We start from the raw sequence: 26,193 nt of genomic DNA, 5'->3' as shown, positions 1-26,193 counted from the left end.
TTTTATCTGAAGACAAAGTTCGATAAAAGGCGAACACATTTCTTGGTAGACCACCCTCGCATTTTAATGAAATTTACACGCGAAGGCACTGATCCGAAAGAAATACTCACCAAAAGCACTTCTCGGAAAGGATATCAAAGACTTAACATTTTAGCACAGCGCCAATGCCATCAAATGACGTTTTACAAAAGAGACAGTTCAAGCCATTAAAATACCCCAAAGAAACTTCAAAAAATGAGAAAAAAAATCATGGACCCTTTTTACGCTATTGTCAATGTAAAGCACGTCGCTGACAGTACATCTTCTTTTTTTTTTACAGCAAGGATGGGAAAAGCAAAATCCAGTCCGAGTGATGCTACCAGCACGTACAGAAGTAAATTAAAAACCCAGAGTACTAAGACAGGTATGTATATACACATCACGACAAGCCATAATTCCCCTGATTAAAGGTGCATCGCACCAAAAGCTCGAATACGCGCAACTATCTGGTGAGCACTGTTTCACTTTTGCTATTCACATCGATCTTTATACATGAATATCATATAAATACACAAACACGTTTGTTTATGATTTAAATCGAAGATTTTCTGTTGTTCCTCCTCGTCGATCTTTTGTTCATACTTTGTGCAACAGCTCCCGTTGGTTTTGAACACGTTTTCCTTGGTTCCTTGGAGCTGTAAACCAATCGACCTCTAATTTCACTTTCAAAGCTTCAAAGTGACATAAAGCCGTTCCGGTAAACCCTGTCCACAAAATCAATGGGTCATGTCTTTCTCACTCGCTTCCTATACATCAGTCTAAATCAACCCCACAGCCAAATAGGCATATTCAGTAGCAAACCAATCACTCAATAGCCAAATATTTCTTTAAATGGTTACCACCTAAATGAAAGAGACAGATATCCAGATGTTTGTACAATATGGATCTGTATCTACAAGCGACAGGTGCATTTTACAGGTGCAAAAAGAAATCCTTCCTTTTTGGCAGAATGCAGCCAGCGCTGCCTGAGCACTGCATAGCACCCATCTTGGAGGTGCATTAATTTCTTTCTTAGGGATGCGCAGTGGTTCTTCCTTAGGGATGCGCAGTGGTATGGAATGCTTGGTGATTGTTACTGAACTAGAGTATAGCACACAAACAAGTGAATGCATACTTCAATCGCTAAGTTTTGCCAACCTTTTTTTTATTAAATGTCCGTGGATGACACCCAATTGAGGAATCGCACCCAATCATGCAACCTTTGGTCCTTTATATTCACGATATGCACATCTACTTTACAACATGGTTGTTATGCAAATGGTATATTACTGCTTGTAGATGACGAAAACGTCTGCCTTCTTTCATCTTTTATCTGAAGACAAAGTTCGATAAAAGGCGAACACATTTCTTGGTAGACCACCCTCGCATTTTAATGAAATTTACACGCGAAGGCACTGATCCGAAAGAAATACTCACCAAAAGCACTTCTCGGAAAGGATATCAAAGACTTAACATTTTAGCACAGCGCCAATGCCATCAAATGACGTTTTACAAAAGAGACAGTTCAAGCCATTAAAATACCCCAAAGAAACTTCAGAAAATGAAAAAAATCATGGACCCTTTTTACGCTATTGTCAATGTAAAGCACGTCGCTGACAGTACATCTTCTTTTTACAGCAAGGATGGGAAAAGCAAAATCCAGTCCGAGTGATGCTACCAGCACGTACAAAAGTAAATTAAAAACCCAGAGTACTAAGACAGGTATGTATATACATCACGACAAGCCATAATTCCCCTGATCTGGTGAGCACTGTTTCACTTTTGCTATTCACATCGATCTTTATACATGAATATCATATAAATACACAAACACGTTTGTTTATGATTTAAATCGAAGATTTTCTGTTGTTCCTCCTCGTCGATCTTTTGTTCATACTTTGTGCAACAGCTCCCGTTGGTTTTGAACACGTTTTCCTTGGTTCCTTGGAGCTGTAAACCAATCGACCTCTAATTTCACTTTCAAAGCTTCAAAGTGACATAAAGCCGTTCCGGTAAACCCTGTCCACAAAATCAATGGGTCATGTCTTTCTCACTCGCTTCCTATACATCAGTCTAAATCAACCCCACAGCCAAATAGGCACATTCAGTAGCAAACCAATCACTCAATAGCCAAATATTTCTTTAAATGGTTACCACCTAAATGAAAGAGACAGATATCCAGATGTTTGTACAATATGGATCTGTATCTACAAGCGACAGGTGCAATTGAAAACAAACGATGCAGCAGATAAAAAGCGAGTTGTTGTTTGTGTAACTGCACTTCAAATTCAACAAAGGCTAATATTTCCCCTAAAATCGTCAGGTTATTACATGAAAGGTTAATGTGTGTTATTCGTATGACGTAATTCTAAGCTTATTATGACTTGGGGCCTGTTTGTATGGATGTTTAAGGACTTAATTGGGGTCGGAACAGAGCCACATTCGGAGCCCTTAGGATAAAGATTGAATTAGAATGAGCAACCGCATCGTCATAAAGGGGTAATACAATTAAATATCAAGTTTTACCGTCTAGAAAAAACATCTGCCAGGATTCAAAGTTTTATTTTTTATTTAGTAACCATTCTAACATCGAATTGGTTATAATTTCGAGGTGTCACGTTGTCATTTGTTTTCAGAGTTTCCAGAGTTGCCAATAGACGCGGACGTTACGACGGAGGGAAAGCAGGACGATGCCATGACAAAGATGTTATATAAAGTGATTTCTCGCCTGTGCCGAACTCGCGGAGTAGATGATACGATGGACAAAGTCTTGGCTTGTTTCGAATCATGTGACGGACAGCTTGAGCAAGTAAAAGATGGATCTGTGACATTTGTCGTTCGTATCATAAGTCGGGAGGGTCTGAAAAAGCTCTGGAGTATGTACATCACTGGGGAACTCGCCAAGACACTGACAGATATTCTCATCACGGATGAGCTTACAAAAGAGGATAAGAGTGACCTGGCTATCCAGGTGACTATACAGGAAAGCGACTACGAACAGGCCTGCCGATTTTTTGATGAGTTGGAAAAAGCCCAGCAGAAAGGTAGCCTAATGCTGTATAATAAAAACTTCAATCAACTCCTTTTCTAAAATTGTATATAAAAATAAATTAACGCTTTTGTCGTCGACATTTCCTCTTTTTTGAAGCGGCATGACAGAGGCACAATACGCTGCTAATAGATGTAAAGAAACAATTGTATTTGACCACGAATACATATTCGCAAGTAGTTAAATGGGTACATGGTGACACCAAAAAGTTACAATGCCAAAGGTAAATATTGTTACGGCTAGCTTTGAAACAGAGAAAAGGGTAATATTATATGGTGATGTTTTCCTCGTGGAAACACGAGAGGGCGATCCGATTAAACTGGCCATTCTACTTGGACCAGATGATGAGCAAAAGTCCATTATTTTGGAAAACATTGCGTAGGATTGGGCAACTGGCTCCAGTCCAACACCAAATAATTTCAAACTATTTAATGCCTGAAATATGCTCAACTGTTGCGTCAAGACACAGATATCGACATCAATTAGGTGCTGTTTGAGGTTTTAGTGGCTTTCCAGATGAAATTTAACTGTAATGACTAAAGTTTCGGATAATTTTCGAAACAAACGTGTATATATACTTTGTTTGACATGACAACCGAATATTTCCTAACGCGATATTGATGAAGATTAATTGTGCTTAATTGATTAAGATCGGTAGAGGTGTGCCAAGATTATGGCGTTTTGTTTCTTCCCCTTCCAAGCCTAGTGCTAAGAAAATGCATGTCAGCTCAATCACAGGCGGTTCAAATAAGTGGCCTCCTGAGAGAGTGCATCCCTAAATTGTCAGTGTTAACATTTTTCCGATTGGAGATATGCCAAGGATTAAAAAATACCTGTAGCAGTGGGTTCTCTGGGGGAGGGTGCACTTAGACCCCCGTAGCCTACAGACTAAATGCCGCCCTCAGGTCGACCTACGATTTGCTTGCGCCACGACGGGAATGGCAAAACCGCGTTGATTCGCATTGTATGAACCGTGAAAAGTCAGAAAATCCTATTTTGTACCGAAAACTGTTAGGAGTACAGAAAAGGGGTCGTTAGGACTTAAAAGAAGTCTGCTTTACGTTGCGGAAGTCATTTTGGGTAGAATGATGAATTCCAAAACACTCGACTCTATTAACTTGATAAAAAAAGATATGGGCCCGTCGGTACGCACATGATGTTAGTCATGTCAGTGTTACAGGCGATCATCGCGGTAACAAATGAAAACAAAAAGGTCATCACTGACGAAAAAAAGGAAAACACAGACGTCACTACGTCTTTCTCAAGCCCTTTTTTCTAGAAGAAATCCTTCCTTTTTGGCAGAATGCAGCCAGCGCTGCCTGACATGAAAGATCGCCGGCGTCGCGCAATTTATGGCGATTTATCAACGCATGATCCAGAGTGCTCATATGATGGGAACAAAATTGATCTGAAAAATTACCAGGTGAACAAGACAGAAAAACTCTTCTTATTCGTTAAACGCATCAATTATCATTCAATAGTTCACGAATGAGCGGAAACACAATTGAGCATTTTTACCAATAATATTGTACGATCTAGAAACTCACTCTAATCAAGTTGAATTTGTTTCACGTGTCAGTTACACTGAAAAAAAAAATACTTTTAGGAATTAGGAGAGTGTAATTTCTCACCAGATAAACAAAGTTTGGCACTGATATTTAGCGCGTCTGCAGGAAAGCATATCAATAATATGCCTGTTCTTCAAACAAAGTCCATGTAATGCCTCTTTTTCGAAAGAGTGAAATTCACACTATTTGAGTAAAAATTCATCCTAGCGATAATCATTGAAATTGGATGAAATTCATTCAATCGACTTGATCGAGTTTCAGTCAAGTTTCTACTAGATTTATTAATAAAGAGTATTTCAGTCATTAAACTTACTTTCAGTCTAAATCGTCATTTTCGTACTAGTCAAACTCTTTGGAAATTGGAGTTTTTAATTGCCTTTCAATCCGAATATCCACATATCCTAATAATTATGCGCGTGAAAAAAACATTTTTTTTTCTTGGCAGACAAGCACCCTGTTGATGATCAGTTCTTTCGGGACTTGGCTTCGAAAACTGAATTATCCTGGGAGGCCCTGGCCAAATTCCTCGGACATGAAGAAACAGAAATCAAGCAAATCCAAACCACCTTCAAAGACGACAAAGAAAGGAGCCTACAGATGCTGCTTTCTTGGTGGAGAAAGCAAACAAATCGCGAGGAAGGATTTCAGAGTTTAAAAGATGCGGTAAATTCAATCGGGCGTGCTGAGCTGGCCTTATTGATTCCATCTGAAGAGCGACAGCAGGTGAAACAAGATGAACTTGGTCATCTAGGGGAGCCTAGTCCATCGGTACAATCAGGAGACGCTAAAGAACAAAGTAAGCAGAAAGGGACTATATCGTCTGAGGGAGAGAGACCGCGTCATAAGGAAGTTGCTCATGGAGACAAACCTCAACAAGAGGTACAAGTACGGGGGGCTAAAGAACAGAGCAAGACGAAAGGGACTACACCATCTGAAGGACAGAGACCGAGTCATGAGGAAGTTGCTCATCGAGACAAACCCCAACCAGATGTACAAGTGGGAGGGGCTACAGAAAAGAGCACGCAGAAAGGGACTACATCATCTGAGGGACAAAGACCGAGTCAGGATGATGTTGGTTATCGAGACAAACCTCAGCCAGAGGTAAAAGTGGGAGGAGCTAAAGAAAAGAGCAAAGAAAAAGGAACTAAATCACCTGAGAAACAGAGACAGAGTCAGGAGAAAGTCGCTCATGGAAAAAAACTTCAACTAGAGTTTCAAGTGGGAGGGGCTAAAGAAAAGAGCAAGGAGAAAGGGACTCCATCATCTGAGGACCAAAGGCCGATTCAGGAGGAAGGTGTACATCGAGACAAACCTAAACCAGAGGTACAAGTGGAAGCGACTGAGACTGAAAGCAGTCAAGGTACATATTACATTGTTCAGTTAAAGGGTATGCTGTTCAAATTGTGAATCCACAATTTGCTCATTTCAAACATTTTGTCAGAAAGGTTTGCTCATTGGCTTACTGCCATGTACTGACACAACAACAAATCACCAAAGCGAAGAATATTTACAACAGCAAAGTATCCAAAATTCTAGAAACGTTTTGTGCTGAAACAATTTGCTCATGAAATAATATGGAAATTTGCATTAGCATAAAAAAAATCAAAATATCCTTGAATATGGCAAAACGAACATTGAAAAAAAGGCTTAATGGGACACAAATGTGCATTTTCAAGGATTGATTCAAAATACAGTGCATGGGCCCATTTAAATAATCAGGATATTAATTTTAACTAGTCCTTTTTAATCTTTTACCTTTTTGGTGATGGGTATCCCCCGCGACACCCATGAACCAGTACAACGGGGTACTCTCCTACCTTATAAAGGCCATAAAACCCCCAAAAGATACATAAAGTCGTTTCATACGATCACATTCCTAGGAATGGTTTCTTTGACGGTGTCTTTTCTGCGGGAAATAATTATTGTCGTTATTTACATCGATTTCCTTATTACTTACGAAAAGGGAAAATAAAATAAATTCTTCAGTCATATCCTCTAGTCAGTTCAAGAGGATAATGACATGAAACATTTAAAGGAAGAGTACATCATTTGTGATTTGTGCATTTTATTTTCGTTTGGAGCAACAAAAGTCTTCAAAATCTATAAAGACGGCTGATTAATAACTAAAGCACAATGAAATTGTATCTCTGTGAATGCTGTAAATTCCAAGAAAACAATACTCTAGTATCTCGATATCAATTTAAAAGTTGTCGAGTCATGTTTTGAATTGCGTCCGAAATCAGCGTCCTGTGCAGCATAAATTTAGGTTTTATGAAAAACGGACTCATTGGTGGTATTGCGCATGCTCATGCATAGATAATTAGGAGAGGGACCGGTCACGTGAGAGGGTTTAACCGATAAAAGGGGAAAAGAGTCCGATTTTCATACGAGTCCGATTTTCATATGACACCGGTATGCGTAAAACGAACTACTAACAGAAATTTCTTAAAATGCGTCTTTAGCAGCTTTGGAAATGACGGTCTTTCATTGTTTTCTTGAAAATAACAGCATCCCACAAGCCATAATTTCTTAAGGAGTTCCATTTTTTAGGAGTTCCAGGAGTTGCTTTTTGAATATCTGCAAATTATGTACTCAACCTTTAATGGATGAACTAAACAGAACCTTTGCGTAGCAGCCATCTTGGAGGTGCATTCATTTATTGCTTAGCAATGTGCAGGGGTATAGACCTCTTGGTGATTGTTACTGAACTTAAAACACACAGACAAGTGAGTGCATGGTTCAATCGATTATTTTTGCTACCCTCCTGTTATTGAAAGTTTTACATATGATACCCAATTGAGGACTCTCACCCAAGCGTTAAATGTTCACGGCCCGCTACTCAGTACGTATACTTTACAAGATGGTTGTCATGCAAAGGGTCTTTATATGTAGTTGCTTGCAGATGACCAATACGTCAGTGTTCTTTCATCTTTTACCACGTAAAAGACAAACTTCTATAGCAGACCACCGTAACACTTAAAATGAAATAGTTACCAAGAGCATTGCTCGGAAGGAAATTGGAGACATAACATAGCGTAGACACATTTTCAAACAAAGACGTTTTACAGAACATACAAATTAATGCCAATAAAACACATTTAAGAAATTTTCACATGAGGTTTTCATGAACCCCCTTTTAAGGCATTTCTGGTGCAAAATACACACCTGATGTTGCCTCTTTTCTATTAACAGCCAAGATGGAAAGAGCGCAATCCAGTCAAAGTGATGCTGCTGATCAGTACTGGAGTGAATTAAGAGCTTGGTATACTACCACAGGTAACGTTCGGTTAATACAGTGGGTCGATGACGACATGGAACATATTATAAGTAATATCTCTACAGAGTAGAGCGGAATGACATACAGGGGGATGTTCTCATTCAATCGATTATTTTTGCTACCATCCTGTTATTGAAAGTTTTATATATGATACCCAATTGAGGACTCTTACCCAAGCGTTAAATGTTCACGGCCCGCTACTCAGTACGTATACTTTACAAGATGGTTGTCACATATGTAGTTGCTTGCAGATGACCAAAACGTCAGTGTCCTTTCATCTTTTACCACGCAGAAGACAAACTTCTATAGCAGACCACCGTAACACTTAGAATGAAATAGTTACCAAGAGCATTTCTCGGAAGGAGATTTGAGACATAACATAGCGTAGACACATTTTCAAACAAAGACGTTTTACAGAAAAGACAAATTAATGCCAATACAACACATTTAAAAAAATGTCACACGAGGTTTTCACGAACCCCTTTTTTACTGCATTTCTGCTGCAAAATACACACCTGATGTTGCCTCTTTTCTTTTAACAGCCGAGATGAGAAGAGCGCAATCCAGTCCGAGTGATGCTGCTGATCAGTGCGGGAGTGAATTAAGAGATTGTTTTACTACAAGAGGTAACTACGTTCGGTTAAGACAGTGGGTTGATGACGACATGGAACATATTATAAGTAATATTTCTACAGAGTTGCAATTAGAGCAGGAAGACATAGAGGGGGATGTTCTCATTGAAAAACCTTTCACCCATGCGAAGGTTTTGGGATTTGGGATGGAAGATATTGGGCAGTATGTGAGAATTTTTTTCCATGCAAAACTTGATGAGGCTGAGGGAATCTTGATGGGATTCAGTCATCGGATGTCCTGTCTGATTTAGCAAGGAGTCCCATGATACTCCTGCTAATGTGCCTAATATGGAGGGAAGTGGAAACACTACCCGATACTCTATCAAGATTTTTCAGTGAGGCAATTAGATACATATTTCAAAGAAAAATGCCTGAAATACCGGAAGAAACAATATCGGAAGTGGTGATTTCAATCAGCAAAGTCGCTTTAGAAGGGCTTGTTTCCCCAGAGCAAAGGCTTTCATTTCAAGAGGGAGAGTTTGAAAAGAGTGCACTTGATAAAGCAATTCAAGCGGGTATTTTCACTAGCCAGAGGGTCATGAAGTGGCGCGCCACGCACAATAACGTGCAGTTCACCCATAAGACACTTCAAGAGTATTGTGCAGCTAAATACTGCCAGAGTCTATTAAGCAAAGGCGACGGGGAATTTCAGGAGATTCTTGATAAATTTGGCGATCCTCGGAATTTCGAGTACATGCTGCGCTTCTGCTGCGGCAACAATCAACAATGCACAAGTCAAATATTGCGGATGCTGAACAAGAAGAATCTGCATGATGAGGATATCGAAACCGAGACAGTGAAGGTTTTGGCTTTAAATTGCTACTTTGAAAGTCAGTCAAGAGCTTTGTTATCAGTAGATTTCATCGAGTCGTTTTTCACTGAATCCATGCGGATAGATGACTATAGCAACGACTCAATGAACTCGCTCGTGTGGTTTCTGCAGCATGTTGCCCAACACACAGAGCTCTCAGGAGTAGATTACCTCGCTAAAGTAAGTGAAGTTCATCTAGAGGCGTGTAAACTATCAAGGTTGAGTAAAGTCGTAGCTTTGCATTTGACCACAATGAAAAATTTGCGGGTATTGGATTTCGATAAATGCACACTAACTGGGAGCAATGTTAATACAATTTTGTCATCATTTCGTAATGGGGGTAACTTGACTGAAATAAGCCTTGGAATGAGTGATTTGAGAGGCACGGCAAAATACTGGGCGGTCCAGTTGCGAGGGATGAAATGCCTCGAAAAACTCAGTTTACATAGATGTCGCTTAGGCCCGCGAGACGTAGAAGACATTGCATCATCAATTGGGAAGCTGCCAAACTTGACCGAGCTGAACCTTTATGGGAATATCGGATTGGGTGGAAACGCAGGAACGTGGGCGGCTTGTTTGCAGAAGATGATTCACCTGAAATCACTCGATGTATCTGAATGTGGCGTCAATGGACAAGATATACCATATATCGCATCATCAGTTGGGGAGATGCCCAACTTAACCGATCTTAACCTCTCACGCAATGAGAGATTTGGTGGTAACGCTGAAACGTGGGCGACTAGTTTGCAGTCGATGATTCACTTAAAGAAGCTTGACATGAAACACTGTAGCATTTACAGTCGCGATTTGAAATATATCGCTGAATCAGTAAGTCGCATGCGGAATCTGGTGGATTGTGATTTCAGTAGTTACCCTGAAGTGTGGCGTGTACAGTCATGGAGTAATGGCATAGAGTTGAGCATTCAGGGGTTCTCACTCACTGTCAAGGATTTGGCGGATGTACTGCAGCCATTCAATAATCGCAGCGATTTAGTCGGATTGACTATTCATGGCATTTGTGGTCTGGGTGGTTCTGCAGCTATCTGGACCCCACTCTTGCAAAACCTGACGGAACTTCAGGAGTTAGAGTTAAGTGATTGCTCACTGCAAAGCACTGACATTGAACACCTTGCTGCATCATTACGTCAAATGCCAAACCTGACCGATCTCAACATTTCAGAGAATTCGAACTTGGGTGGTCACGAAGGAGCCTGGGCGGCTTGTTTGCAGAAGATGATTCACCTGAAATCACTCGATTTATGGGAATGCGACATAAATGAACAAGATCTACCACAAATTGCATCATCAGTTGGGGACATGCCCAACTTGGCCAATCTTAGCCTTTCATTCAATGAGGGATTGGGTGGTCACGAAGGAACGTGGGCGGCTTGTTTGCAGATGATGATTCACCTGAAATCACTCGATTTATGGAAATGCGACATAAATGAACAAGATCTATCACATATTGCATCATCAGTTGGGGACATGCCCAACTTGGCCAATCTTAGCCTTTCATTCAATGAGGGATTGGGTGGTCACGCAGGAACGTGGGCGGCTTTTTTGCAGAAGATGATTCACCTGAAATCACTCGATTTATGGGAATGTGACATAAATGAACAAGATCTATCACATATTGCATCATCAGTTGGGGACATGCCCAACTTGGCCAATCTTAGCCTTTTATTCAATGAGGGATTGGGTGGTCACGCAGGAACGTGGGCGACTTCTTTGCTGAAGATGATTCACCTGAAATCACTCGATTTATTAGGATGCGACATAAATGGACAAGATCTATCACACATTGCATCATCGGTTGGGGACATGCCCAACTTGGTCCATCTGAGCCTTTCAGTCAATGAGGGATTGGGTGGTCACGCAGGAACGTGGGCGACTTGTTTGCAGAAGATGATTCACCTGAAATCACTCGATTTATGGGAATGCCACTTAAACGAACAGGATCTATCACATATTGCATCATCAGTTGGGGACATGCCCAACTTGGCCCATCTTATCCTTTCAGGCAATGAGGGATTGGGTGGTCACGCAGGAACGTGGGCGGCTTCTTTGCTGAATATGATTCACCTACAATCACTCGATTTATGGAAATGCGGCATAAATAAACAAGATCTATCACACATTTCATCATCAGTTGGGGAGATGCCGAACTTGGTCGATCTTAACCTTTCACGCAATAAGGAATTGGGTGGTAACGCCAAGACGTGGGCGGCTAGTTTGCGGAAGATGATTCACCTGAAATCACTCAATTTATCGAAATGTGCCATAAATGAACAAGATCTACCATATATAGCATCATCTGTTGGGGAGATGCCGAACTTGACCGATCTTAACCTTTCAAGAAATTTGGACTTGGGTCTTAGCGCAAAAACGTTTGTGGCACGTCTCTTTAGGAAGTTTGTACGTGTTCCGAGAAATTATGGCATTGACAGTCGCGATAGGTCCGCTCAAGAGTGTCGTGTTGAACAATTCGATAACGGCATACGGCTAAGTATTCAGAGGCTCTCACTAACCGGCGAGGGTATGGCGGATATATTACAGTCATTTAGTAATCGGAGAGATTTAGTCAGGTTGACCCTTTGTGACATTGATGGGTTGGGTGGTTCCGCAGCAATATGGACTCCACCCTTACAAAACATGACGGAACTTCAGGAGCTGGATTTGAATAAATGCTCACTACAGAGTACTGACATTGAGCACCTTGCTGCAGCAGTAAGTCGAATGCCAGCTCTAGAATCCCTCAGCCTTGAGGGAAATGAGTCTTTGAGTGGCTCTGCACAAACATGGGCTCGCTACCTGAAACAGATGAAACATGTTAGAAGCCTGAAATCGGGCGATTGTTCGTTGACAGAAGATGATAAGAGACACATATCTGAGACATGGGGAAGTGGAGTTTTTTTTGGGTCTTCTGAAGATGACTATATGTCCAATGTATATCTGCGTTGAGATCTGTTATGCGCATGCCCAAATAGCCTATAAGATGAATGCGCACGATCCGAGCATATGATGCAATTTAAATGTCATTTGTATCGAGTCAGTCTCGAACTCACGTCTGTAATTCAAGTAAATCCCAAGTGACACGTAATCTAGCTGGAGTCAGAGTCACAGATAGGAGTCACTTGAATCGATCCCTGGGCCAATTCACGAATCACCTAGATCGAGTCAGGCTCCATGTCACCAGTAAGGTCCTGAGTCACACGTCATCCAGTTGGAGTCAGAGTCACGGATACGAGTCACTTGAATCGATCCCATGGCCAATTCACGAATCACCTGGATCGAGTCAGGCTCCGAGTCACGAGTAAGGTCCGGGGTCACACGTCATCCAGTTGGAGTCATAGTCAGGGAAACGATGAGTCACTTGAATCGATCAAACAATCCCAGGAAACGAAGCACTCTATTGGATCCAGTCATTTTGTAGGAGCGATGTCAACTACATTATAATTGAAACGCGCGGGAAACAAGCTGAAAAATGACGCAATATTCTTTCGAAATCAAGCTACCCAATATCTCACAATAATTAATAGGTAATATATATATCGGGTATTCTTATTGATATAAAAATACGCTTTAATGAAATTCACGCTAATCTGAAGGCGCTTCTCCTTATTTTTCAATGATTTGTAGAATTTTGGAAATAGTTGTTGCATCGAATCTTTGAAAATTGTTCAGAGTTGATCATGTAGTTACTGAATCATCATAAGAATATTCAACTTCATAAGTCAAAATATTGAAACCTGTCATCCATGGATGAGGCATTTTTTTCCAAAAAAAATTAATAAAATACAAGTAATAGTGAAAAGAGACTTCCGCTGTTTGAATGGGCAAAGCCTTGTTGGTGAACAGCCTAATAGAAATACTTTCAGCTGGATAAATGTATATGCATATGTATCTCATCACCGGGTCATGTCCCCGCTGAAATGCTGTAAGCCTGTTAAGATTTGACTCAGTATGAAATATAAGGTAATATTTGAGTCAGTAGAGAATATATTAGAATATTCATCTGTGGCACAATGAGAGTATGGCATGGAATCAGTAACAAAGCTCAAGATTTTCCTGAAAAAAAAGGTTCATGCTGTTTCTAACTTGTACATATCTTTGTGTTACCCATTTTGTTTCATGAGAAATCGAACTGCAAGTTTGAAGTGTACATATTTTTACCTTTTATATTAGTTTTAATACCACAACCGTTCATTTTTGTATGCGACTGATTCTTCATTACTGAGATAAGTCTCTCTGATTTAAATATTTACATACCATTCAATGTGTATTTTTATATATTGGACAGAGGCCGACTGATTAATGCGGTCGGTCTTCAATGTATTATTAGTCAACTCCCTTTGACAGTATACCCATTGCAGCCAGTCACTTGGATGCGTAAACTGCGCATGTCATGTTTACCTGTGCCTTCGCCTCGTAAGTTATATAATTTAATACTTTTATCAGATATTTAATATTGATGATACAAATTGCTTTCTGAAACAGTTACTGTTAAAGATCCACATTTACTTCTCAACCAATTGTTTTGTGTAAATGCATCTTATGTCACTCAGATGTCTCATTTTCACTTCGGAACAAGTCAGATTTTGTTGGGTTTACACCAGGTTTTGTTATACATCAATATTGAAAAGAAGCTGAGATTGATTTTTTTTAAAGCTGTTACTAGTGATGAAGATTCTACAAAGATTTCAAGGGAGCTGTGTCAGAGTTGAAAGTTATGCTTTCTTGGAAACTGATTTATACAAAAACACGGTGTCTGCATATATCGCAATATTTCTGTAAACCTTCAACTTTTACACGTTTTGAACATGATATTATATATTTATCATATAGGCCTATTATAACTTGTATGATAGTGATCATATTTTCACTCACTCAAGGTTTTAATATTTGTTTTATCAATCGCTTAACTCGATCCATATTCAAAGTTATTAAGGGGACGAATGATGATGATAACTAAATAAGAAACACAAACCAAGTGAAAGTTGAGTTATGATTGATGAGTCTGTAGATCATCCAACATGGCTCAGCAAGGTTAGATGCTGTGTGATACATGGAGAATATTTGCACTTAGTGTTTTAACTACGAAATACTGGGTTTATTGAGTTTAAGTACCGGTTACATGTATTGACGAGAAACATTGGACGGGTATTTTTGACAGGTCTGATGAATTGTTGTAATAGATTTTAATTGTGGGAAATATTTGTTCTTTTCCCCCTTATATCGGACACGAATAGCAAAGTGTAAAAAAAAGATCAATCCAGTTTAATACTGAAAATCATTTAATACAGTTGATTTTAATTTGATAGGAATTGTTTTCACGTCCAACTGTTTATCGCCCGAGAGTGAGTGTCAGTGCAGGAGTTATTGTAACAACAGGTTTCATTATCTTTTAATCAGTTGATGGACATATGTTTGAGGTATGAAATAAAGTTGTAATAAATATTTTGTATCCACTTTTGTCATCTTGCTTATTTATACAGTATTTGGTTGATGAAGTAGGGCTGTTTGAACCTTTTGTAAGAAAGTATTTGTTGTGTTGATTTCTGGTTAAAAATAAGATGCATGACCCGCGCGATTGCAGAAAGTACACCACTTGTCTGATCTGGGCATCCCCCTGGTTTCTTCTCCATAAATGTATAGTCAGACGGTTAAGGCGGTTGGTCGTTGCAGCATGTTGTCGCAACATGACAGCTTGCTGCTTTATCAATTTGTCTAACATCGAAGTGATGGCCTTTTGGCTTTCAACCAAGTTATTAAGTACCTTTATGTTAATCGAAGCCTTGGCTACCACCTTGTTAAGGTCATATTCAGCAAGCTCTACTTCTCCATAACTGTATAGTCAGACGGTTAAGGCGGTCGGCCGTTGCAGCATGTTGTTGCAACATGACAGCTTGCTGCTGTATCGAGTTGTCCAACATGGAAGTGGGGGTCTTTTGGCTTCAACCAAGTTATTAAGTACCTTTATGGTAATCGAATCCTTGGCTTCCACCTCGTTAAGGTCATATTCAGCAAGCTCGACAAATCAAACCTGCTCATGCCAAACTTTATCTACAGAGGGTATATTCACATCTTGGAACAGCTTGAGGGCAAGGTTTCCAATTTCAAAGAAAGATGATTTAGGGTGATCGACCACTAATCTACGTAATTCTCTGCGCACTGCCGCGTCAGTAGCCCCCCCCCCCCCCCCCCCGCACAAACCGTTCTTTCAGGGCCCCCTCAACCGGCCTCTCGAAGTTGGGACAAGGCTTCCTTTTCCTTTGGAAATGTGGCTACGGCCTCCATCCGATCATACCCTCGGATGATGGATCTACTGAAATCAGTCAAACTGTATTCAACGCTCCCGCATGCCCCCCCCCCCCCGCCCGCCCCGCCGGTCTGCAAAATCATGAATACACCAAGCTACCAAAATATTTTATGATTTGATACGGAGCATATCTGACTTGAATTTGGAGCTCATGGTTGCCACGCGTGTGACCGTCTCTGCGCGTTTGGCGTCGAATGCGCTTTGCGCGGGCGTTACCAGTTCGATGTCTTTTTATTCGATATCTATGGTCTATGGGCGTTACACGTTCGCTCACGCAGTCGAGCCAACAAGTTTAAACTAAGAGATGCACTGAAGCTGGTGAAAGGACTGGTTTCAACTTTAAAGACACAATGGAAAGCATCCTAATGCGAAGATCGAAGAGTCAACTGAGACCGAAAGAATACCATCTTGGAATGCTTCTCGCAAACATTGTCATCATCGTTTCTACGATCTGCTCTGCCAGTGTAATCAATGACAATGAGTTGAACATCTTGTCGAGTGAGCTATCTGATGAAGGTCAGTTGTTTTGCGTTTGTTTATGGTGTAAATCGAGGACACACACGTGCAACATCATCGGTGAATCGAGGATAGGAACCAAATTGAGGACGACCTCGATTAGAGAACGTGTACAAAAAAAGTGGCGTAGCACGGTCATTTTTATTTGGGGGTAAATTTTTTTTGAAAAGGGCACCTGCACATTCGTCGATGGGGGCGCTGTTCATAACCGACGATTATACACGCTAACGGACAATATTCAATTCAAAGGCAAAATTTATTTCCATACTTTCCATAAATAAGTCAAACTAAGTTTTCAAATAAAAAGAAGGTAATTGTATAGATTAAATAAATAATAATACAACGATGTAGTACAATGACTAAATATATTAAATTAGGGTGAAGAGTATGGGCTGTTCATATAAACCTAAGCTTGTAGAGAACAGCCTAACACATAAACGTAGAGAACAGGATCAGGGAAAGACAGGTGTGAAATAAAAAAAGGCACCCGGAACGAAATATGCCTTAAAAGAGGGCACCCATTTTTTTTTCTAAAGGGCGCTTGTTCAGAAAAAAAGGCACTTCTTAAAAAAGAGGACGCTCTTTACAAATTATTGGGGGGGGGGGGGTAGGCGGTGATGAAAAAAAGGGCATTTGAATGGAAAAAGGGCAGTCTTTTCAAAACATTTGGGGGGTGAATACCCCCCCCCCCCCTTACCTCCCCCTCCTTGTTCAGAAAAAAGGGTTCCCCCCCCCAACGCTGGCTACGCCTATGTAAAACCAACGACAGCTGTTGCGAAAAAGTTAGGGTACGAACAAAGGAAAAAAGGGAAAAGGAACAAAAGAATATCCTTGATTTACACCATAAACAAACATGCAAGTGCTCTTACAAATTGACACTTATGGGGTACCGGGAACAAGGGGCAACAATAGGGACAATGGTACCCCGCAAGTCTGTCTTTAGAAATTGAAGTACCCCATATCCATAAGTGCTATGTGTTTTGAGATTTCTAAGGGGACAAAGCAGAACAAAAGAAGGAAATTAGGGTCGAGCAATAGTGGTACTCCATAAACCCCAAGGTGCTAGAGACGTGTACGTGTATAAACACTGCCTTATGGGGTACCGGAACAATGGGAGGTACCCCACAAGTCCATTTTGTGACCTTGTGGGGTACTACAGTGGTACCCCACAAGTTTTAACGAAATAGATATATGGATTTTACTCCAAAACTAGAAATTTCAAAGGTGGGTTGATGTGTCGCAAATGGACAAGTTTTAGAAAAGGAATTTGAAGTCCAAATTTTAGCCCAGGAAATTAATTCTGGTAAAAATAAGAGCATTTTGAAATTAGTGAGCGAGATTGCAAAATTTTAGTGCACGAACAAAGGAAGTACCCCACTTCTTTGCCTGTGTACGGTGCGTGTGCGTGCTGGTGAGCGGGCCGTCATCGGGTCGTGGAGAGGTCTTTTATTGATAAGGCAATGAAGACCAAGTTATGGGGACTTTCGGTTACCCCATAGCGTCTTTGGTCCCCATATTACCATTTGACAACACGTGTGTAGTTCCCGAAAGTAACGGAACAAGAATGCGTGTGCTTTTTTTTTAATAAGGTTTTACGTTTAATCTGGCAGAAGTTAATTAAACCAAAAGTCAGCATTGGACCCATTCAGAAATGCGTCACCGCATGCGTTTGCCTGCTTTCAATGGTGCTTTGCAAACCAATTTTTAATTAATGCCAAATCTTTGACAGAATGTCGTAAACTGTTGTCCGTTCTCTACGAGCGTCGGCAGTCTCTGCCAGCGAGGAGTCGTCTCCAGCGCACCCGGGACATCACGGGGGCGATGTGTGCTGGACCTGGAGCGATGGTTGGACAGCGAGGCCAAGGAGGGTCTAGCGCTGACCGAGCTGGATGAAGCCCTCCGTGACATCGGAAAACCAGCACTTGGTCACCGTTAGCAGTAGAACCTTTCTTTTATTATTCATCATCATCATCATCGCAGTCGCAAACGAGATCTCGTTCACAACGCCACATCAGGTGTTTTTATCCCTCATTATGTACGGAAGGTCTTCAATTTCACATTGTGTGTATCTGCCAATCACACCAATGTAGTTGAAAAGTCTTCGTACCAGTGGTGTATCCAGCGGGTGGGGGGGGGGGGGGGCACTTTGCCCCCGCTGGCGGATTTGTTGACATTGTTTTTGTCAGCAATGATTTAAATAATTGTTTATAGAGTTTTTCTGACATCAATCCCATCAAAGAAAACCCGCTCAACAACCATAACAATGCGCCTTGATAACGTCCATATAATATGCAGTATGCATAGTAATGGTCAGTTTTGAAGACCGCTCTATTTGGAAGATGAATACTCCCCCCCCCCCAGCTTTTTGACTTGCGGAAGGAAAGTGTCCGGAGAAAACAACATGTCTACATTTCGGGCCCGATGTGCGGTCCCCCCCCCCACATCAAAAGCTGGACAGGCTGCTGCTTCGTCCTCTTTTAGGGCATGGAAGTCTCCCACATAATACATCAGATATGGCCTGGTCTACAGCACGGTAGCCAGGCCCGGATTAAGTGTTTCGTAGGCCCTAGGCACCAGTGTTCCGAAGAATGGAGAAGGAAGGGGAAAAAGGAAGAGGGAATCAGAACAAAGTGGAGAATGTAAATAATAAACACCGCTGCTCAAAAACTCCGCGTAGCTTAAATCAGGTTCTGAAACCCATGGCAAAAGATTGTACATTCTGTCATGTCGGCACAAGCTGCCGCGCGAAGTCGCTTTATATACGGGGGTTGACAGCTACAGCTGTGCAAATCACAAGCACGTGCTCGCTCGCACGCAGTTACGAATTGACTCTTAGTGACGACTCAAAATAACGAGGGCGTATTTCGATAGAGAGTCAAGCTACAATTTTTATATTTGCGCTACAGAGCATCTGCAATCCAAACATTTCCCGGGGCTCTTAAGCGTTTCCGTAACCCACGCCTTTAGGGCTTCGCGCTCGCATATACAAAGATCCACACTATAGGATTTATAGACCCCCCCCCCCCGCAGTCTGGGATCTGGGAACAGGCCTGAACAAGGTATGCGCAAAGGTACTGAGCATGTACATGCAGTTTTGCGACAATGAAATAAAAATATTATAGCTGGATTGAATTTTGTATTTTTGAGCAATTTAAAAAAATCAATTTCGAACGATTACAGTACAAGCTCTCAATATAACAAATTAACCATTCTTAGAAAAGACAGAAAATAAAACAAAAAGTTATGTGACGATGGCCAAGTCTTCAGGAGTCGGACTTATGACCCTAACTCAATGAGCCCCTTACCGACTTCCATATAGAACTCTTCCGGGACTCGGTACCCGGCCCACCACACCTCCTTCCCTGTCCATCCATGTAACTCGAAAGTCAGGCACCATAAAGGGAGGAAACGAGGTGGCACCCTAAGCCTTGCTGCCGAGTCAGCAAAAGAACCCCGTACCTATACGCAGACGCCAACCTGGACTTCGCAGACAGTCCCAACTTGTGAGTCAGCTTACCGACCGACCGAGCTAACTGCTGTTGGTAAATGACGACGGGAAATTAATACTCTTAAATGACAGAACAGCAGGCATCGAAACCCAAAAAATGACACCAAGCGGATTCGAACCCCTAACCCTGGGTCCGCTGTCAGACAGCTTAACAACTAGGCTGTTTCAGTGTTTGCTTTTCTCTTTGCGTTTAAACATAATCCTTATTTCCGCAGTGGGAGAGTTACTTTGTGTTTCATAGCTGCACGAAAGACGCACCAGCATAGCGCTATACACATGAATGCTGTTACGTAATTCTTTTCAACAATCATTCTTATGTACGGAGCAGTTGACTATTCAGAGTCAGTGCGAGCAATTAACCTTTATATACCAAGCTCGTCCTTATTCTGTCTCATCAATTGTTTCGCGTCGCGCGTCTTTCGGCCGGCACTGACATATCGAAAAACTTGAAATTCTAGCAAGTTTCCACCACCTCATTATATTTATATCAAACTACAGACCCGTTTACAAAATATTTACGAGGGAATATTGTTTGTCTGATTCTAATTCAGCTCCTTTAGCTAGCGTGGGAAAATGCATTTTTTCTTGTACTTACGCTTAGTCTAGAAAATGATACCATTATAATACAATGTCACATTAACGTCAGCCGGTGGCATGATTAGAATCGTGACCACGCGAGTGCAATGACGGCCAGTGTCGTAAATCTGTAATGGCGAGTGGGGGGGGGGATGGGGGATGACCCAAATCCTACAATTTTGGCGATTCACAATGCAGAGCGCCACTAATAGTTTGCCATGGAGAGTCAGTTTTTCAAATTACGGTCGACAAAACCAGGCCCATTTGAATGAGAGTCATTAAACAACTTTAGCTAAGTGGTTATAAGTCGAGTATAGCGTCCTAAAAAAACCACCATATTGATACAAACAAAAGAAAAAAAGCAATTTTATATTCGAATCATACGCTTACGAACCTACTGACCGGAAAAAAACTAACAAATTCAAATGTCCCGCGCTGTGAATTTGTCGACCATCTCCCACGATGCACTAGGAAAAATCGACTTTCCGTGGCAAACTCTTGGTGGCACATGAAACGCCCGAATTGCCCGGCCGTAGACATTCGAAAAAAGGGGGGGGGGGGGGGGCTGGACACCACATTATACTCGGACGCTCTTTATCAATTATGTATACTTGCGCTTACATTTTTTTACCGTGAGCAGTATATCCTTTCTTTTCTTACTAGGGGAACAGAGCTAGCCCAGGTGGACTCCCCTACTGCACTACGTACGTAGGGAGAATGCAATGAAGTCTGGGCGTCCAACCTGGGCTACGAGCTCACCATAACTCCCCGAGGCACACACAATAAATCTTCCTCTTAAAAAAAAAAGAAGAAAAAACCCACTCTCACAGGTGATCAAGGCATTCATCAAATCCAAGTTCGATTCATCCAATTCACACATTTCTGTTCAAAGTTTTGTTGGTTATCAAATCCCTCAAAACATTATCACCCCTGAAAGCAATCTTGACGCCCATCGCCATAGTCGAAATGATGCCTCCACTCCATTGCAACATAGAGCAACTTTCAGGAGGACGTTGCTATACCACTTTCAATTCGCTCTTTTTACACTCCGCCATTGGGCATTCACAGCCTCAATCTTGGCAACTTTACACAATAACAATAGCCGGTTCAGTGAGATGAACCCCGACACGGGAATCACTGAACCGGCTATATTTATTGTGTAAAGTTGCCAGATCGAGGCTCTGCATGCCCATGGCGGAAGTGTGAAAAGAGCGATTTGGGGTTGGGTTGGTTGACTACAAATTTGCCGACAAGACATGCCTGTTGAAAGGTAAAAAGGATTTGTCACCCGGTCACCCTGGCCTCTTTAAAATCGAAAAGTGTCTCCCTGATCCTATAGGGTGCGCTGTTCAAAGCGGACAGTCAAAGGCATTAGATCAGACAATGGGTCATCCCTGCAAATTTGCCGACGGACGCATTACTTTTCCCGACAGGAGGACAATGCGGCTGACAACATCGATTTATGTGGGGGTTAACATCCCATCTGTGCATGGACGAACACGGCGAATGTCCAATCTAATTTAATTCCTGTGATAATAAATATTGGATTCATGTCTGCTTGTTTTCATATGTCTTTCTTTTTTTTTTCCCCCAGAGATCACAAACGAAGTTTTCGCAGAGAAGACACACAGCCTCCGGAATCTGTTTGGCCGAGACGGGCGTCTGGCCTCCAAAGACATTTTCCAAAAACGCCATCATTAACAGGAGCTTCCCCAGAATGCATCAGACAATGCATCGTTTGTTTTGAGGATGATAGATAGGATACGACATGGGCCCTACAATGTCACGGACTCCCACAGAAACTAACTATGAGCACTGTCCGACACTCGTGGCGCTGTTCATTGCAGACACCCGAATACAACCAAGTTCGGCAGACGACTATGAGCTCCATGCAACAGCACCCACTCAACGGTTAGACTTGGCCCAAGTCTGAGTTACGAGTGGTCTGTCAGTAAACGCACTAGTGACTACTGCACGGTTAACAACCTTAATGGGCAGAGCTTAGAATTCAGCCTTGCTCCACCCACATGTGGAGCAGTAGGGCCCACCCGGAGTCACGCCTCATATTCCTTGCCTCTATAATTATACAATAGCACCTCGCTACATTTAGGTTTACGTATAGGCTAGTTTCATGTGAGTTCAGAAACCCAGAGTTGGTTAATCTTACCTGGTGCTTGAGCACAGTCGATGAGCTTTGCATAATATTCATTCTTAACACTCAATCAGCGTTGTTTGCCCATTCGCACAGATAGAGCGTGATTCTTCCTACATGTATCTTACAACTCATCTTAGGACATATTAGGCGATAAAAAAAAACCAAGACTTGGGACAAGTCTAGAGATAGGATATGATATGATATGATAGGATAGGATAATCTATGACAGATATATTAAAACGAGTCCGACTGTGTTGCATAAAAAGTTATGACGCATTGAACACATTTTACGCTTAGTACAATTGTTCCTTGGACAAGTACAATGTTCCTTGGACAAATTGCGATTTAAGACGCGTTTTAGCATTTCTTGAAATCGGCCCAGGTTTTGCGTTCGGGACGGGAGCAGAATTGGAATATTTGTTTTAATTGAAAAGGGTCCCCAATTTTTTATGTCGTTCATAAAAATACTTGGCCGGTGCATAATTAAAATGAGGGTGGTAAGACCGTGGTAAAAAAAACATCTCAGAATTTAGAGGCGCTGTTCAAGTAGGATGCTTTTGGACCCCCACCCCTCTTTGACGGTAGTGTGGGAAGGGGACTACTATTATATGTATTGTCGGTTGTGAAATTTTGATTTCCCTACAAAATGTCAAAAGTGGACCATCAAAATTACCCAGAATCCCTTTTGGGTAACATGTATATATGACGTAGTCAAGATGGCCGACTATAATTTATATTGCCCCCTGAATATACCACTAATTTCATTACATGTAATAAATATTTAAAAAAAAAATAGAAAATATGTTTCTTTGAAATCGTTGATTTTATATTATTTCACCTAGGATCATTTTCAACTGTATATAGCACGGGCCTGCTGTCACAGTCGTTTTGATTTTGTTAATGCCAATGCGGTCTTCCAAACGTTTTACCTGATACACAGGTTTTTTTCTAAAATGTTATTCCTCTTTGATTTTTTATTTTAATAAACTGCTCTCCCGACATGTTCTACAAATACATGTCGCTGTATAGTGTCTGGTAATACCTGGCTGTGGTCGTTGTCGTCCATGTATAAAGCAGCATACGTGCGGTCTGACAATGCCCATATTTTTCATGGCCGCTTATCTATTTACACAATGTTCCAAAAGTCCAAAACTTAAGTGTTTACGGCACCTATGTTTACTGATTACCTTTCTAGATAAAGTCAAATAATCATGGGTTTCCAGTACACGGCTTCGGTTCCGTTTTGTCTTTGGGAGAGTTTGAATCCCCTTGACTAAGGAGAATCAGCCTCAATCCGTGCTCTTGTTCTGCTTCATCATCAACAACAAAATATTAGAATACGAAGCCAAACTTTGAAGAATATCCATTTGCCGTTGACATTGAAAAAAAAATCCAAAAATGATTTTCAGAGACGAAGCTGCAGCTGGAGACGACATTCGTGATTTGAAAATCCACCAAAGATAAAGGTCAAGTGTAGTCTGCTCTACCTTTCAATGGTTCATTACCGAAACGATAAGTACATCTTAGTTACAGTGAAGTGTGTTTGCTTATGAGGCGTAGGTTCTATAGCTAATTTGCATACAATCCATCGCAGTAGGGCACTGAATGCCACTACATATGGACTTCTTACAACGTCTGGTTGGTTTTCCTTTCTGTGAGTCAACACGGTAAATACCGAAGATGTCGCAAAAGACGATTCAAGATTTGGATGCTTACATTAAGGCAACAGCCGTCGTGTACGACCACTCCAACACCAAACTCGTCAGCAGGAAGACTAAAGTCAGCAGGCGTAGGAAGGAGGCGTTTCTTTCTGTGCTTCCATACAGGAAACCGTCGTCTGATTACCACTCCCCTGAGAGAAAGACATCATCATCATTGATTACCCGCAAAACAAGAAGTAAACCTGCGACAGAAAGGTATGGGATTTCTTTAAAGATCTTCATAAAAGAAAACTCAACCTGTCTATACAAATGTATTCTGTGATCATTTTCCAATAAACATTCAAGTCGGCTGACTTTATAAAGAAAACAAAATTAAAGACCCTAACTTTTTGTCTCCGGGACTGGCCCACAAATAGAGATATCGTTTCAATATCATTTAAATGTGTTCAATTTGTTGACAAACTTTCAACGCAAAATCAGCGTGTCTTTCAGGCTGTGCTTTCGTATTTCGTATTACACCCAATTTTCACTGCCAGCATATTGCATCCAGCATACCATATTTTACATTCATAACATAGGCCTGACCTAAATAATTGTTCTTATTCTTATATTATAATTTCAAAATCGCAAGAGAAACACTTTGTTCTTCTCGTTCACATTAATAGCACATTCCCTTGATGTCTTGCTACATTGTGTATGTCATAAAATCATCTCGGAATTTCGGCTTACATATTTGATAACAATTTACAATTGTCCACTTATCCAATCCATTTTACATTCCACAGAGTTGTACCAACTTAACTGACACAACATTAACCTTTATACCAAATAAACCTACTTGATTTGGATAACTCCTGGCTTGCTTACGACAAGTACTAATAAGGGAATAAATGTGTGCGTATCCGGTTTAAAACACTTTGTTTAAGACCGGTTGGAGTCTGGATGGGTAATTATCTTACATTAACTAAAACTTAGGATAAATATCAGTGTTGAAGGCCTCGAGACCGATTTTCATGGCCTCGGCCTCGGCCTTGGCTTCGGAGGTGCAAGGCCTCGGCCTTGGCCTCGGAGCCTTCCAGCCTCGGCGAATCGGTCGAGCCCGGCTCGAGACCGCCCATTTTGATGTGTTTTCTATTCTAATTAATTTAAAAAATTTTACCGTATCAAACCCTCGAGATTCTGCCGTAGTGGGTTCCGTGAAACGAACGCATATACAATGTACGCACGAATGAACTGGAAATGGTTGCATTGAACGTACTCACGTACGTAGCATCTTCGCCTAGCCTGCGCTTCAGCAAGCGTTATAACTGTTCCCGCGTGTCAGACTACATAAGTCTGGCACCAATCCTATTTGCGTACAATAACATGTGGTAGTAGACAAGTCTGGTTGCAGTGCTGTACAACATTTTCTCGTTTCGCCTCTGTACCCAACCTTTAAAAATGATTTGCGGCAAGGTGCGGCAAGCTTAATCATTTCTTTTTATAGGCCACTGTTTCAGTAAAAGTCTGAACTTTCTGGGTACGATCGAGTGTACTAGACCGTACCATTTTTTTCCTAAAGATATGATAAAACAATTACGATTTATCAAGTAGATTTATTTTACAAGGTGATTTAAATGAAAGTTCCGGCTCACACGGTAATGTTTGGCGCAAATGGTCGATATGGAAAGCGCGATTTCAGAATTCGTTTATCCATCGAAATGAATGCAAAGTTCTGAATGAATGTTTTAATATTCCTCGTGGTACCAGGATATATTTTTTTATTTTTAGAGCCATGTGGATACTTATTACATGTATTAGCACGGTTAGAAATTGACTACTTTTGCGTAGTTACAGATATACGGCCCAAACCTCTGGACTCCCTACCTCTTGCCATGATCTTAACATTTTCGAAGCCATTGGATTCAAATCGGATGATCCTAGAATTCATGGTCATTTTGATGAACTGAGTGATATCATGCACGCATGTTCCGTGTTGCCGTGTTGTTTGGAGCGGGATTAGCCATTGCCAGACTTTGTCTGGTACCGCGGTATTAACAGTGATAATGCGTGGACACTTATCCCGTTGTGTGGAGCGGAACTATGCTTTGCCCGTGCGTAACG

General features: G+C 41.3%; 1 pseudogene; it reads left to right on the top strand.

Annotated features, from left to right (window-relative positions):
* The window catches only part of LOC119726039, a 28,593-nt pseudogene extending 10,467 nt beyond the window's left edge, over positions 1-18,126 (top strand).
* The last annotated feature ends 8,067 nt before the right edge of the window (positions 18,127-26,193 follow it).

Source organism: Patiria miniata, unplaced genomic scaffold (genome assembly GCF_015706575.1).
Source record: "Patiria miniata isolate m_02_andy unplaced genomic scaffold, ASM1570657v1 HiC_scaffold_19, whole genome shotgun sequence".
Taxonomy (NCBI): domain Eukaryota; kingdom Metazoa; phylum Echinodermata; class Asteroidea; order Valvatida; family Asterinidae; genus Patiria; species Patiria miniata.
The sequence above is the reverse complement of the archived record's forward strand: the minus strand, read 5'-3'. Positions and strand labels throughout refer to the sequence as shown.